Here is a 17,493-nt window from a genome sequence, read left to right as displayed (position 1 = left end):
GTTTTAACCTATGCTTTACTAAATTATATTTATGTTGTTTTATCCTATGTTTTATTCAATAGTATTTATGTTGTTTTAAAATATGCTTTATTAAATTGTATTTATGTTGTTTTATCCTATGCTTTATTAAATTGTATTTATGTTGTTTTATCCTATACTTTATTAAATTGTATTTATGTTGTTTTATCCTATGCTTTATTAAATTGTATTTATGTTGTTTTATCCTATGCTTTATTAAATTGTATTTATGTTGTTTTAACCTATGCTTTATTAAATTGTTTTTATGTTGTTTAAACCTATGCTTTACTAAATTGTATTTATGTTGTTTTATCCTATGCTTTATTAAATTGTATTTATGTTGTTTTAACCTATGCTTTATTACATCGTGTTTATGTTGTTTTATCCTATGCTTTATTAAATTGTATTTATGTTGCTTTAACCTATGCTTTATTAAATTGTATTTATGTTGTTTTATCCTATGCTTTATTAAATGGTATTTATGTTGTTTTATCCTATGCTTTATTAAATTGTATTTATGTTGTTTTAACCCATGCTTTATTAAATTGCATTTATGTTGTTTTATCTTATGTTTTATTAAATTGTATTTATGTTGTTTTATCTTATGCTTTATTAAATTGTATTTATGTTGTTTTAACCCATGCTTTATTAAATTGTATTTATGTTGTTTTATCCTATGCTTTATTAAATTGTATTTATGTTGTTTTATCCAATGCTTTATTAAATTTTATTGATGTTGTTTTATCCTATGCTTTATTAAATTGTATTTATGTTGTTTTAACCTATGATTTATTAAATTGTATTTATGTTGTTTTATCCTATGCTTTATTAAATTGTATTTATGTTGTTTTAACCTATGCTTTATTAAATTGTTTTATGTTGTTTCAACCTATGCTTTACTAAATTGTATTTATGTTGTTTTATCCTATGCTTTATTAAATTGTATTTATGTTTTTTTAAAATATGCTTTATTAAATTGTATTTATGTTGTTTTATCCTATGCTTTATTAAATTGTATTTATGTTGTTTTATCCTATACTTTATTAAATTGTATTTATGTTGTTTTATCCTATGCTTTATTAAATTGTATTTATGTTGTTTTATCCTATGCTTTATTAAATTGTATTTATGTTGTTTTAACCTATGCTTTATTAAACTGTATTTATGTTGTTTTATCCTATGCTTTATTAAATTGTATTTATGTTGTTTAATCCTATGCTTTATTAAATTGTATTTACGTTGTTTTAACCTATGCTTTATTAAATTGTATTTATGTTGTTTTATCCTATGCTTTATTAAATTGTATTTATGTTGCTTTAACCTATGCTTTATTAAATTGTATTTATGTTGTTTTATCCTATGCTTTATTAAATTGTATTTATGTTGTTTGATCCTATGCTTTATTAAATTGTATTTATGTGGTTTTATCCTATGCTTTATTAAATTGTATTTATGTTGTTTTAACCTATGCTTTATTAAATTGTATTTATGTTGTTTTAACCTATGCTTTATTAAATTGTTTTTATGTTGTTTTAACCTATGCTTTACTAAATTGTATTTATGTTGTTTTATCCTATGCTTTATTAAATTGTATTTATGTTGCTTTAAAATATGCTTTATTAAATTGTATTTATGTTGTTTTATCCTATGCTTTATTAAATTGTATTTATGTTGTTTTATCCTATACTTTATTAAATTGTATTTATGTTGTTTTATCCTATGCTTTATTAAATTGTATTTATGTTGTTTTATCCTATGCTTTATTAAATTGTATTTATGTTGTTTTGTCCTATGCTTTATTAAATTGTATTTATGTTGTTTTAACCTATGCTTTATTAAATTGTATTTATGTTGTTTTATCCTATGCTTTATTAAATTGTATTTATGTTGTTTTATCCTATGCTTTATTAAATTGTATTTATGTTTTTTTAACCTATGCTTTATTAACTTGTATTTATGTTGTTTTATCCTATGCTTTATTAAATTGTATTTATGTTGTTTTAACCTATGCTTTATTAAATTGTATTTATGTTGTTTTAACCTATGCTTTATTAAATTGTTTTTATGTTGTTTTAACCTATGCTTTACTAAATTATATTTATGTTGTTTTATCCTATGTTTTATTCAATAGTATTTATGTTGTTTTATCCTATGCTTTATTAAATTGTATTTATGTTGTTTTATCCTATACTTTATTAAATTGTATTTATGTTGTTTTATCCTATACTTTATTAAATTGTATTTATGTTGTTTTATCCTATGCTTTATTAAATTGTATTTATGTTGTTTTATCCTATGTTTTATCAAATTGTATTTATGTTGTTTTAACCTATGCTTTATTAAATTGTTTTTATGTTGTTTTAACCTATGCTTTACTAAATTGTATTTATGTTGTTTTATCCTATGCTTTATTAAATTGTATTTATGTTGTTTTAAAACATGCTTTATTAAATTGTTTTTATGTTGTTTTAACCTATGCTTTACTAAATTGTATTTATGTTGTTTTATCCTATGTTTTATTCAATAGTATTTATGTTGTTTTAAAATATGCTTTATTAAATTGTATTTATGTTGTTTTATCCTATGCTTTATAAAATTGTATTTATGTTGTTTTATCCTATACTTTATTAAATTGTATTTATGTTGTTTTATCCTATGCTTTATTAAATTGTATTTATGTTGTTTTATCCTATGCTTTATTAAATTGTATTTATGTTGTTTTGTCCTATGCTTTATTAAATTGTATTTATGTTGTTTTAACCCATGCTTCATTAAATTGTATTTATGTTTTTTTAACCTATGCTTTATTAAATTGTATTTATGTTGTTTTATCCTATGCTTTATTAAATTGTATTTATGTTGTTTTGTCCTATGCTTTATTAAATTGTATTTATGTTGTTTTAACCTATGCTTTGTTAAATTGTATTTATGTTGTTTTATCCTATGCTTTATTAAATTGTATTTATGTTGTTTTATCCTATGCTTTATTAAATTGCATTTATGTTTTTTTAACCTATGCTTTATTAAATTGTATTTATGTTGTTTTATCCTATGCTTTATTAAATTGTATTTATGTTGTTTTAACCTATGCTTTATTAAATTGTATTTATGTTGTTCTATCCTATGCTTTATTAAATTGTATTTATGTTGTTTTATCCTATGGTTTATTAAATTGTATTTATGTTGTTTTGTCCTATGCTTTACTAATTTGTATTTATGTTGTTTTAACCCAAGCTTCATTAAATTGTATTTATGTTGTTTTATCCTATGCTTTATTAAATTGTATTCATGTTGTTTTATCTTATGCTTTATTAAATTGTATTTATGTTGTTTTATCTTATGCTTTATTAAATTGTATTTATGTTGTTTTGTCCTATGCTTTATTAAATTGTATTTATGTTGTTTTAACCCATGCTTCATTAAATTGTATTTATGTTGTTTTATCCTATGCTTTATTAAATTGTATTCATGTTGTTTTATCTTATGCTTCATTAAATTGTATTTATGTTGTTTTATCTTATGCTTTATTAAATTGTATTTATGTTGTTTTGTCCTATGCTTTATTAAATTGTATTTATGTTGCTTTAACCTATGCTTTATTAAATTGTATTTATGTTGTTTTATCCTATGCTTTATTAAATGGTATTTATGTTGTTTTATCCTATGCTTTATTAAATTGTATTTATGTTGTTTTAACCCATGCTTTATTAAATTGCATTTATGTTGTTTTATCTTATGTTTTATTAAATTGTATTTATGTTGTTTTATCTTATGCTTTATTAAATTGTATTTATGTTGTTTTAGCCCATGCTTTATTAAATTGTATTTATGTTGTTTTATCCTATGCTTTATTAAATTGTATTTATGTTGTTTTATCCTATGCTTTATTAAATTTTATTGATGTTGTTTTATCCTATGCTTTATTAAATTGTATTTATGTTGTTTTAACCTATGATTTATTAAATTGTATTTATGTTGTTTTATCCTATGCTTTATTAAATTGTATTTATGTTGTTTTAACCTATGCTTTATTAAATTGTATTTATGCTGTTTTAACCTATGCTTTATTAAATTGTTTTTATGTTGTTTTAACCTATGCTTTACTAAATTGTATTTATGTTGTTTTATCCTATGCTTTATTAAATTGTATTTATGTTGTTTTAAAATATGCTTTATTAAATTGTATTTATGTTGTTTTATCCTATGCTTTATTAAATTGTATTTATGTTGTTTTATCCTATACTTTATTAAATTGTATTTATATTGTTTTATCCTATGCTTTATTAAATTGTATTTATGTTGTTTTATCCTATGCTTCATTAAATTGTATTTATGTTGTTTTAACCTATGCTTTATTAAACTGTATTTATGTTGTTTTATCCTATGCTTTATTAAATTGTATTTATGTTGTTTTATCCTATGCTTTATTAAATTGTATTTACGTTGTTTTAACCTATGCTTTATTAAATTGTATTTATGTTGTTTTATCCTATACTTTATTAAATTGTATTTATGTTGCTTTAACCTATGCTTTATTAAATTGTATTTATGTTGTTTTATCCTATGCTTTATTAAATTGTATTTATGTTGTTTGATCCTATGCTTTATTAAATTGTATTTATGTGGTTTTAACCTATGCTTTATTAAATTGTATTTATGTTGTTTTAACCTATGCTTTATTAAATTGTTTTTATGTTGTTTTAACCTATGCTTTACTAAATTGTATTTATGTTGTTTTATCCTATGCTTTATTAAATTGTATTTATGTTGTTTTAAAATATGCTTTATTAAATTATATTTATGTTGTTTTATCCTATGCTTTATTAAATTGTATTTATGTTGTTTTATCCTATACTTTATTAAATTGTAATTATGTTGTTTTATCCTATGCTTTATTAAATTGTATTTATGTTGTTTTATCCTATGCTTTATTAAATTGTATTTATGTTGTTTTGTCCTATGCTTTATTAAATTGTATTTATGTTGTTTTAACCCATGCTTCATTAAATTGTATTTATATTTTTTTAGCCTATGCTTTATTAAATTGTATTTATGTTGTTTTATCCCATGCTTTATTAAATTGTATTTATGTTGTTTTATCCTATGCTTTATTAAATTGTATTTATGTTTTTTTAACCTATGCTTTATTAAATTGTATTTATGTTGTTTTATCCTATGCTTTATTAAATTGTATTTATGTTGTTTTAACCTATGCTTTATTAAATTGTATTTATGTTGTTTTAACCTATGCTTTATTAAATTGTTTTTATGTTGTTTTAACCTATGCTTTACTAAATTATATTTATGTTGTTTTATCCTATGTTTTATTCAATAGTATTTATGTTGTTTTAAAATATGCTTTATTAAATTGTATTTATGTTGTTTTATCCTATGCTTTATTAAATTGTATTTATGTTGTTTTATCCTATACTTTATTAAATTGTATTTATGTTGTTTTATCCTATGCTTTATTAAATTGTATTTATGTTGTTTTATCCTATGCTTTATTAAATTGTATTTATGTTGTTTTAACCTATGCTTTATTAAATTGTTTTTATGTTGTTTTAACCTATGCTTTACTAAATTGTATTTATGTTGTTTTATCCTATGCTTTATTAAATTGTATTTATGTTGTTTTAACCTATGCTTTATTACATCGTGTTTATGTTGTTTTATCCTATGCTTTATTAAATTGTATTTATGTTGCTTTAACCTATGCTTTATTAAATTGTATTTATGTTGTTTTATCCTATGCTTTATTAAATGGTATTTATGTTGTTTTATCCTATGCTTTATTAAATTGTATTTATGTTGTTTTAACCCATGCTTTATTAAATTGCATTTATGCTGTTTTATCTTATGTTTTATTAAATTGTATTTATGTTGTTTTATCTTATGCTTTATTAAATTGTATTTATGTTGTTTTAACCCATGCTTTATTAAATTTTATTTATGTTGTTTTATCCTATGCTTTATTAAATTGTATTTATGTTGTTTTATCCAATGCTTTATTAAATTTTATTGATGTTGTTTTATCCTATGCTTTATTAAATTGTATTTATGTTGTTTTAACCTATGATTTATTAAATTGTATTTATGTTGTTTTATCCTATGCTTTATTAAATTGTATTTATGTTGTTTTAACCTATGCTTTATTAAATTGTTTTATGTTGTTTTAACCTATGCTTTACTAAATTGTATTTATGTTGTTTTATCCTATGCTTTATTAAATTGTATTTATGTTGTTTTAAAATATGCTTTATTAAATTGTATTTATGTTGTTTTATCCTATGCTTTATTAAATTGTATTTATGTTGTTTTATCCTATACTTTATTAAATTGTATTTATGTTGTTTTATCCTATGCTTTATTAAATTGTATTTATGTTGTTTTATCCTATGCTTTATTAAATTGTATTTATGTTGTTTTAACCTATGCTTTATTAAACTGTATTTATGTTGTTTTATCCTATGCTTTATTAAATTGTATTTATGTTGTTTTATCCTATGCTTTATTAAATTGTATTTACGTTGTTTTAACCTATGCTTTATTAAATTGTATTTATGTTGTTTTATCCTATGCTTTATTAAATTGTATTTATGTTGCTTTAACCTATGCTTTATTAAATTGTATTTATGTTGTTTTATCCTATGCTTTATTAAATTGTATTTATGTTGTTTGATCCTATGCTTTATTAAATTGTATTTATGTGGTTTTATCCTATGCTTTATTAAATTGTATTTATGTTGTTTTAACCTATGCTTTATTAAATTGTATTTATGTTGTTTTAACCTATGCTTTATTAAATTGTTTTTATGTTGTTTTAACCTATGCTTTACTAAATTGTATTTATGTTGTTTTATCCTATGCTTTATTAAATTGTATTTATGTTGCTTTAAAATATGCTTTATTAAATTGTATTTATGTTGTTTTATCCTATGCTTTATTAAATTGTATTTATGTTGTTTTATCCTATACTTTATTAAATTGTATTTATGTTGTTTTATCCTATGCTTTATTAAATTGTATTTATGTTGTTTTATCCTATGCTTTATTAAATTGTATTTATGTTGTTTTGTCCTATGCTTTATTAAATTGTATTTATGTTGTTTTAACCTATGCTTTATTAAAAGGTATTTATGTTGTTTTATCCTATGCTTTATTAAATTGTATTTATGTTGTTTTAACCTATGCTTTATTAAATTGTTTTTATGTTGTTTTAACCTATGCTTTACTAAATTATATTTATGTTGTTTTATCCTATGTTTTATTCAATAGTATTTATGTTGTTTTATCCTATGCTTTATTAAATTGTATTTATGTTGTTTTATCCTATACTTTATTAAATTGTATTTATGTTGTTTTATCCTATACTTTATTAAATTGTATTTATGTTGTTTTATCCTATGCTTTATTAAATTGTATTTATGTTGTTTTATCCTATGTTTTATCAAATTGTATTTATGTTGTTTTAACCTATGCTTTATTAAATTGTTTTTATGTTGTTTTAACCTATGCTTTACTAAATTGTATTTATGTTGTTTTATCCTATGCTTTATTAAATTGTATTTATGTTGTTTTAAAACATGCTTTATTAAATTGTATTTATGTTGTTTTATCCTATGCTTTATTAAATTGTATTTATGTTGTTTTATCCTATAATTTATTAAATTGTATTTATGTTGTTTTATCCTATGCTTTATTAAATTGTATTTATGTTGTTTTAAAATATGCTTTATTAAATTGTTTTTATGTTGTTTTAACCTATGCTTTACTAAATTGTATTTATGTTGTTTTATCGTATGCTTTATTAAATTGTATTCATGTTGTTTTAAAATATGCTTTATTAAATTGTATTTATGTTGTTTTATCCTATGCTTTATTAAATTGTATTTATGTTGTTTTATCCTATACTTTATTAAATTGTATTTATGTTGTTTTATCCTATGCTTTATTAAATTGTATTTATGTTGTTTTATCCTATGCTTTATTAAATTGTATTTATGTTGTTTTAACCTATGCTTTATTAAACTGTATTTATGTTGTTTTATCCTATGCTTTATTAAATTGTATTTATGTTGTTTTAACCTATGCTTTATTAAATTGTATTTATGTTGCTTTAACCTATGCTTTATTAAATTGTATTTATGTTGTTTTATCCTATGCTTTATTAAATTGTATTTATGTTGTTTTAACCCATGCTTTATTAAATTGCATTTATGCTGTTTTATCTTATGTTTTATTAAATTGTATTTATGTTGTTTTATCTTATGCTTTATTAAATTGTATTTATGTTGTTTTAACCCATGCTTTATTAAATTTTATTTATGTTGTTTTATCCTATGCTTTATTAAATTGTATTTATGTTGTTTTATCCTATACTTTATTAAATTGTATTTATGTTGTTTTATCCTATGCTTTATTAAATTGTATTTATGTTGTTTTAACCTATGCTTTATTACATCGTGTTTATGTTGTTTTATCCTATGCTTTATTAAATTGTATTTATGTTGCTTTAACCTATGCTTTATTAAATTGTATTTATGTTGTTTTATCCTATGCTTTATTAAATGGTATTTATGTTGTTTTATCCTATGCTTTATTAAATTGTATTTATGTTGTTTTAACCCATGCTTTATTAAATTGCATTTATGCTGTTTTATCTTATGTTTTATTAAATTGTATTTATGTTGTTTTATCTTATGCTTTATTAAATTGTATTTATGTTGTTTTAACCCATGCTTTATTAAATTTTATTTATGTTGTTTTATCCTATGCTTTATTAAATTGTATTTATGTTGTTTTATCCAATGCTTTATTAAATTTTATTGATGTTGTTTTATCCTATGCTTTATTAAATTGTATTTATGTTGTTTTAACCTATGATTTATTAAATTGTATTTATGTTGTTTTATCCTATGCTTTATTAAATTGTATTTATGTTGTTTTAACCTATGCTTTATTAAATTGTTTTATGTTGTTTTAACCTATGCTTTACTAAATTGTATTTATGTTGTTTTATCCTATGCTTTATTAAATTGTATTTATGTTGTTTTAAAATATGCTTTATTAAATTGTATTTATGTTGTTTTATCCTATGCTTTATTAAATTGTATTTATGTTGTTTTATCCTATACTTTATTAAATTGTATTTATGTTGTTTTATCCTATGCTTTATTAAATTGTATTTATGTTGTTTTATCCTATGCTTTATTAAATTGTATTTATGTTGTTTTAACCTATGCTTTATTAAACTGTATTTATGTTGTTTTATCCTATGCTTTATTAAATTGTATTTATGTTGTTTTATCCTATGCTTTATTAAATTGTATTTACGTTGTTTTAACCTATGCTTTATTAAATTGTATTTATGTTGTTTTATCCTATGCTTTATTAAATTGTATTTATGTTGCTTTAACCTATGCTTTATTAAATTGTATTTATGTTGTTTTATCCTATGCTTTATTAAATTGTATTTATGTTGTTTGATCCTATGCTTTATTAAATTGTATTTATGTGGTTTTATCCTATGCTTTATTAAATTGTATTTATGTTGTTTTAACCTATGCTTTATTAAATTGTATTTATGTTGTTTTAACCTATGCTTTATTAAATTGTTTTTATGTTGTTTTAACCTATGCTTTACTAAATTGTATTTATGTTGTTTTATCCTATGCTTTATTAAATTGTATTTATGTTGCTTTAAAATATGCTTTATTAAATTGTATTTATGTTGTTTTATCCTATGCTTTATTAAATTGTATTTATGTTGTTTTATCCTATACTTTATTAAATTGTATTTATGTTGTTTTATCCTATGCTTTATTAAATTGTATTTATGTTGTTTTATCCTATGCTTTATTAAATTGTATTTATGTTGTTTTGTCCTATGCTTTATTAAATTGTATTTATGTTGTTTTAACCTATGCTTTATTAAAAGGTATTTATGTTGTTTTATCCTATGCTTTATTAAATTGTATTTATGTTGTTTTAACCTATGCTTTATTAAATTGTTTTTATGTTGTTTTAACCTATGCTTTACTAAATTATATTTATGTTGTTTTATCCTATGTTTTATTCAATAGTATTTATGTTGTTTTATCCTATGCTTTATTAAATTGTATTTATGTTGTTTTATCCTATACTTTATTAAATTGTATTTATGTTGTTTTATCCTATACTTTATTAAATTGTATTTATGTTGTTTTATCCTATGCTTTATTAAATTGTATTTATGTTGTTTTATCCTATGTTTTATCAAATTGTATTTATGTTGTTTTAACCTATGCTTTATTAAATTGTTTTTATGTTGTTTTAACCTATGCTTTACTAAATTGTATTTATGTTGTTTTATCCTATGCTTTATTAAATTGTATTTATGTTGTTTTAAAACATGCTTTATTAAATTGTATTTATGTTGTTTTATCCTATGCTTTATTAAATTGTATTTATGTTGTTTTATCCTATAATTTATTAAATTGTATTTATGTTGTTTTATCCTATGCTTTATTAAATTGTATTTATGTTGTTTTAAAATATGCTTTATTAAATTGTTTTTATGTTGTTTTAACCTATGCTTTACTAAATTGTATTTATGTTGTTTTATCGTATGCTTTATTAAATTGTATTCATGTTGTTTTAAAATATGCTTTATTAAATTGTATTTATGTTGTTTTATCCTATGCTTTATTAAATTGTATTTATGTTGTTTTATCCTATACTTTATTAAATTGTATTTATGTTGTTTTATCCTATGCTTTATTAAATTGTATTTATGTTGTTTTATCCTATGCTTTATTAAATTGTATTTATGTTGTTTTAACCTATGCTTTATTAAACTGTATTTATGTTGTTTTATCCTATGCTTTATTAAATTGTATTTATGTTGTTTTATCCTATGCTTTATTAAATTGTATTTACGTTGTTTTAACCTATGCTTTATTAAATTGTATTTATGTTGTTTTATCCTATGCTTTATTAAATTGTATTTATGTTGCTTTAACCTATGCTTTATTAAATTGTATTTATGTTGTTTTATCCTATGCTTTATTAAATTGTATTTATGTTGTTTGATCCTATGCTTTATTAAATTGTATTTATGTGGTTTTATCCTATGCTTTATTAAATTGTATTTATGTTGTTTTAACCTATGCTTTATTAAATTGTATTTATGTTGTTTTAACCTATGCTTTATTAAATTGTTTTTATGTTGTTTTAACCTATGCTTTACTAAATTGTATTTATGTTGTTTTATCCTATGCTTTATTAAATTGTATTTATGTTGCTTTAAAATATGCTTTATTAAATTGTATTTATGTTGTTTTATCCTATGCTTTATTAAATTGTATTTATGTTGTTTTATCCTATACTTTATTAAATTGTATTTATGTTGTTTTATCCTATGCTTTATTAAATTGTATTTGTGTTGTTTTATCCTATGCTTTATTAAATTGTATTTATGTTGTTTTGTCCTATGCTTTATTAAATTGTATTTATGTTGTTTTAACCTATGCTTTATTAAATTGTATTTATGTTGTTTTATCCTATGCTTTATTAAATTGTATTTATGTTGTTTTATCCTATGCTTTATTAAATTGTATTTATGTTTTTTTAACCTATGCTTTATTAACTTGTATTTATGTTGTTTTATCCTATGCTTTATTAAATTGTATTTATGTTGTTTTAACCTATGCTTTATTAAATTGTATTTATGTTGTTTTAACCTATGCTTTATTAAATTGTTTTTATGTTGTTTTAACCTATGCTTTACTAAATTATATTTATGTTGTTTTATCCTATGTTTTATTCAATAGTATTTATGTTGTTTTATCCTATGCTTTATTAAATTGTATTTATGTTGTTTTATCCTATACTTTATTAAATTGTATTTATGTTGTTTTATCCTATACTTTATTAAATTGTATTTATGTTGTTTTATCCTATGCTTTATTAAATTGTATTTATGTTGTTTTATCCTATGTTTTATCAAATTGTATTTATGTTGTTTTAACCTATGCTTTATTAAATTGTTTTTATGTTGTTTTAACCTATGCTTTACTAAATTGTATTTATGTTGTTTTATCCTATGCTTTATTAAATTGTATTTATGTTGTTTTAAAACATGCTTTATTAAATTGTATTTATGTTGTTTTATCCTATGCTTTATTAAATTGTATTTATGTTGTTTTATCCTATAATTTATTAAATTGTATTTATGTTGTTTTATCCTATGCTTTATTAAATTGTATTTATGTTGTTTTAAAATATGCTTTATTAAATTGTTTTTATGTTGTTTTAACCTATGCTTTACTAAATTGTATTTATGTTGTTTTATCGTATGCTTTATTAAATTGTATTTATGTTGTTTTAAAATATGCTTTATTAAATTGTATTTATGTTGTTTTATCCTATGCTTTATTAAATTGTATTTATGTTGTTTTATCCTATACTTTATTAAATTGTATTTATGTTGTTTTATCCTATGCTTTATTAAATTGTATTCATGTTGTTTTATCCTATGCTTTATTAAATTGTATTTATGTTGTTTTGTCCTATGCTTTATTAAATTGTATTTATGCTGTTTTAACCCATGCTTCATTAAATTGTATTTATGTTTTTTTAACCTATGCTTTACTAAATTGTATTTATGTTGTTTTATCCTATGTTTTATTCAATAGTATTTATGTTGTTTTAAAATATGCTTTATTAAATTGTATTTATGTTGTTTTATCCTATGCTTTATTAAATTGTATTTATGTTGTTTTATCCTATACTTTATTAAATTGTATTTATGTTGTTTTATCCTATGCTTTATTAAATTGTATTTATGTTGTTTTATCCTATGCTTTATTAAATTGTATTTATGTTGTTTTGTCCTATGCTTTATTAAATTGTATTTATGTTGTTTTAACCCATGCTTCATTAAATTGTATTTATGTTTTTTTAACCTATGCTTTATTAAATTGTAATTATGTTGTTTTATCCTATGCTTTATTAAATTGTATTTATGTTGTTTTGTCCTATGCTTTATTAAATTGTATTTATGTTGTTTTAACCTATGCTTTGTTAAATTGTATTTATGTTGTTTTATCCTATGCTTTATTAAATTGTATTTATGTTGTTTTATCCTATGCTTTATTAAATTGCATTTATGTTTTTTTAACCTATGCTTTATTAAATTGTATTTATGTTGTTTTATCCTATGCTTTATTAAATTGTATTTATGTTGTTTTAACCTATGCTTTATTAAATTGTATTTATGTTGTTCTATCCTCTGCTTTATTAAATTGTATTTATGTTGTTTTATCCTATGGTTTATTAAATTGTATTTATGTTGTTTTGTCCTATGCTTTATTAATTTGTATTTATGTTGTTTTAACCCAAGCTTCATTAAATTGTATTTATGTTGTTTTATCCTATGCTTTATTAAATTGTATTCATGTTGTTTTATCTTATGCTTTATTAAATTGTATTTATGTTGTTTTATCTTATGCTTTATTAAATTGTATTTATGTTTTTTTGTCCTATGCTTTATTAAATTGTTTTTATGTTGTTTTAACCTATGCTTTACTAAATTGTATTTATGTTGTTTTATCCTATGCTTTATTAAATTGTATTTATGTTGTTTTAAAATATGCTTTATTAAATTGTATTTATGTTGTTTTATCCTATGCTTTATTAAATTGTATTTATGTTGTTTTATCCTATACTTTATTAAATTGTATTTATGTTGTTTTATCCTATGCTTTATTAAATTGTATTTATGTTGTTTTATCCTATGCTTTATTAAATTGTATTTATGTTGTTTTGTCCTATGCTTTATTAAATTGTATTTATGCTGTTTTAACCCATGCTTCATTAAATTGTATTTATGTTTTTTTAACCTATGCTTTATTAAATTGTATTTATGTTGTTTTATCCTATGCTTTATTAAATTGTATTTATGTTGTTTTGTCCTATGCTTTATTAAATTGTATTAATGTTGTTTTAACCTATGCTTTATTAAATTGTTTTTATGTTGTTTTATCCTATGCTTTATTAAATTGTATTTATGTTGTTTTATCCTATGCTTTATTAAATTGTATTTATGTTGTTTTGTCCTATGCTTTATTAAATTGTATTTATGTTGTTTTAACCTATGCTTTGTTAAATTGTATTTATGTTGTTTTATCCTATGCTTTATTAAATTGTATTTATGTTGTTTTATCCTATGCTTTATTAAATTGCATTTATGTTTTTTTAACCTATGCTTTATTAAATTGTATTTATGTTGTTTTATCCTATGCTTTATTAAATTGTATTTATGTTGTTTTAACCTATGCTTTATTAAATTGTATTTATGTTGTTCTATCCTCTGCTTTATTAAATTGTATTTATGTTGTTTTATCCTATGGTTTATTAAATTGTATTTATGTTGTTTTGTCCTATGCTTTATTAATTTGTATTTATGTTGTTTTAACCCAAGCTTCATTAAATTGTATTTATGTTGTTTTATCCTATGCTTTATTAAATTGTATTCATGTTGTTTTATCTTATGCTTTATTAAATTGTATTTATGTTGTTTTATCTTATGCTTTATTAAATTGTATTTATGTTGTTTTGTCCTATGCTTTATTAAATTGTTTTTATGTTGTTTTAACCTATGCTTTACTAAATTGTATTTATGTTGTTTTATCCTATGCTTTATTAAATTGTATTTATGTTGTTTTAAAATATGCTTTATTAAATTGTATTTATGTTGTTTTATCCTATGCTTTATTAAATTGTATTTATGTTGTTTTATCCTATACTTTATTAAATTGTATTTATGTTGTTTTATCCTATGCTTTATTAAATTGTATTTATGTTGTTTTATCCTATGCTTTATTAAATTGTATTTATGTTGTTTTGTCCTATGCTTTATTAAATTGTATTTATGCTGTTTTAACCCATGCTTCATTAAATTGTATTTATGTTTTTTTAACCTATGCTTTATTAAATTGTATTTATGTTGTTTTATCCTATGCTTTATTAAATTGTATTTATGTTGTTTTGTCCTATGCTTTATTAAATTGTATTAATGTTGTTTTAACCTATGCTTTATTAAATTGTTTTTATGTTGTTTTATCCTATGCTTTATTAAATTGTATTTATGTTGTTTTATCCTATGCTTTATTAAATAGTATTTATGTTTTTTTAACTTATGCTTTATTAAATTGTATTTATGTTGTTTTATCCTATGCTTTATTAAATTGTATTTATGTTGTTTTAACCTATGCTTTATTAAATTGTATTTATGTTGTTTTAACCTATGCTTTATTAAATTGTTTTTATGTTGTTTTAACCTATGCTTTACTAAATTGTATTTATGTTGTTTTATCCTATGTTTTATTCAATAGTATTTATGTTGTTTTAAAATATGCTTTATTAAATTGTATTTATGTTGTTTTATCCTATGCTTTATTAAATTGTATTTATGTTGTTTTATCCTATACTTTATTAAATTGTATTTATGTTGTTTTATCCTATGCTTTATTAAATTGTATTTATGTTGTTTTATCCTATGCTTTATTAAATTGTATTTATGTTGTTTTGTCCTATGCTTTATTAAATTGTATTTATGTTGTTTTAACCCATGCTTCATTAAATTGTATTTATGTTTTTTTAACCTATGCTTTATTAAATTGTATTTATGTTGTTTTATCCTATGCTTTATTAAATTGTATTTATGTTGTTTTGTCCTATGCTTTATTAAATTGTATTTATGTTGTTTTAACCTATGCTTTATTAAATTGTATTTATGTTGTTTTATCCTATGCTTTATTAAATTGTATTTATGTTGTTTTATCCTATGCTTTATTAAATTGCATTTATGTTTTTTTAACCTATGCTTTATTAAATTGTATTTATGTTGTTTTATCCTATGCTTTATTAAATTGTATTTATGTTGTTTTAACCTATGCTTTATTAAATTGTATTTATGTTGTTCTATCCTATGCTTTATTAAATTGTATTTATGTTGTTTTATCCTATGGTTTATTAAATCGTATTTATGTTGTTTTGTCCTATGCTTTATTAATTTGTATTTATGTTGTTTTAACCCAAGCTTCATTAAATTGTATTTATGTTGTTTTATCCTATGCTTTATTAATTTGTATTCATGTTGTTTTATCTTATGCTTTATTAAATTGTATTTATGTTGTTTTATCTTATGCTTTATTAAATTGTATTTATGTTGTTTTGTCCTATGCTTTATTAAATTGTATTTATGTTGTTTTAACCCATGCTTCATTAAATTGTATTTATGTTGTTTTATCCTATGCTTTATTAAATTGTATTCATGTTGTTTTATCTTATGCTTCATTAAATTGTATTTATGTTGTTTTATCTTATGCTTTATTAAATTGTATTTATGTTGTTTTGTCCTATGCTTTATTAAATTGTATTTATGTTGCTTTAACCTATGCTTTATTAAATTGTATTTATGTTGTTTTATCCTATGCTTTATTAAATGGTATTTATGTTGTTTTATCCTATGCTTTATTAAATTGTATTTATGTTGTTTTAACCCATGCTTTATTAAATTGCATTTATGTTGTTTTATCTTATGTTTTATTAAATTGTATTTATGTTGTTTTATCTTATGCTTTATTAAATTGTATTTATGTTGTTTTAGCCCATGCTTTATTAAATTGTATTTATGTTGTTTTATCCTATGCTTTATTAAATTGTATTTATGTTGTTTTATCCTATGCTTTATTACATTTTATTGATGTTGTTTTATCCTATGCTTTATTAAATTGTATTTATGTTGTTTTAACCTATGATTTATTAAATTGTATTTATGTTGTTTTATCCTATGCTTTATTAAATTGTATTTATGTTGTTTTAACCTATGCTTTATTAAATTGTATTTATGTTGTTTTAACCTATGCTTTATTAAATTGTTTTTATGTTGTTTTAACCTATGCTTTACTAAATTGTATTTATGTTGTTTTATCCTATGCTTTATTAAATTGTATTTATGTTGTTTTAAAATATGCTTTATTAAATTGTATTTATGTTGTTTTATCCTATGCTTTATTAAATTGTATTTATGTTGTTTTATCCTATACTTTATTAAATTGTATTTATGTTGTTTTATCCTATGCTTTATTAAATTGTATTTATGTTGTTTTATCCTATGCTTTATTAAATTGTATTTATGTTGTTTTAACCTATGCTTTATTAAACTGTATTTATGTTGTTTTATCCTATGCTTTATTAAATTGTATTTATGTTGTTTTATCCTATGCTTTATTAAATTGTATTTACGTTGTTTTAACCTATGCTTTATTAAATTGTATTTATGTTGTTTTATCCTATACTTTATAAAATTGTATTTATGTTGCTTTAACCTATGCTTTATTAAATTGTATTTATGTTGTTTTATCCTATGCTTTATTAAATTGTATTTATGTTGTTTGATCCTATGCTTTATTAAATTGTATTTATGTG

Source organism: Phyllobates terribilis, unplaced genomic scaffold, assembly GCF_046119375.1.
Source record: "Phyllobates terribilis strain yellow unplaced genomic scaffold, ASM4611937v1 Scaffold_21__1_contigs__length_20361869, whole genome shotgun sequence".
In the NCBI taxonomy this organism is placed as follows: domain Eukaryota; kingdom Metazoa; phylum Chordata; class Amphibia; order Anura; family Dendrobatidae; genus Phyllobates; species Phyllobates terribilis.
Note: the sequence above shows the minus strand (reverse complement) of the source record.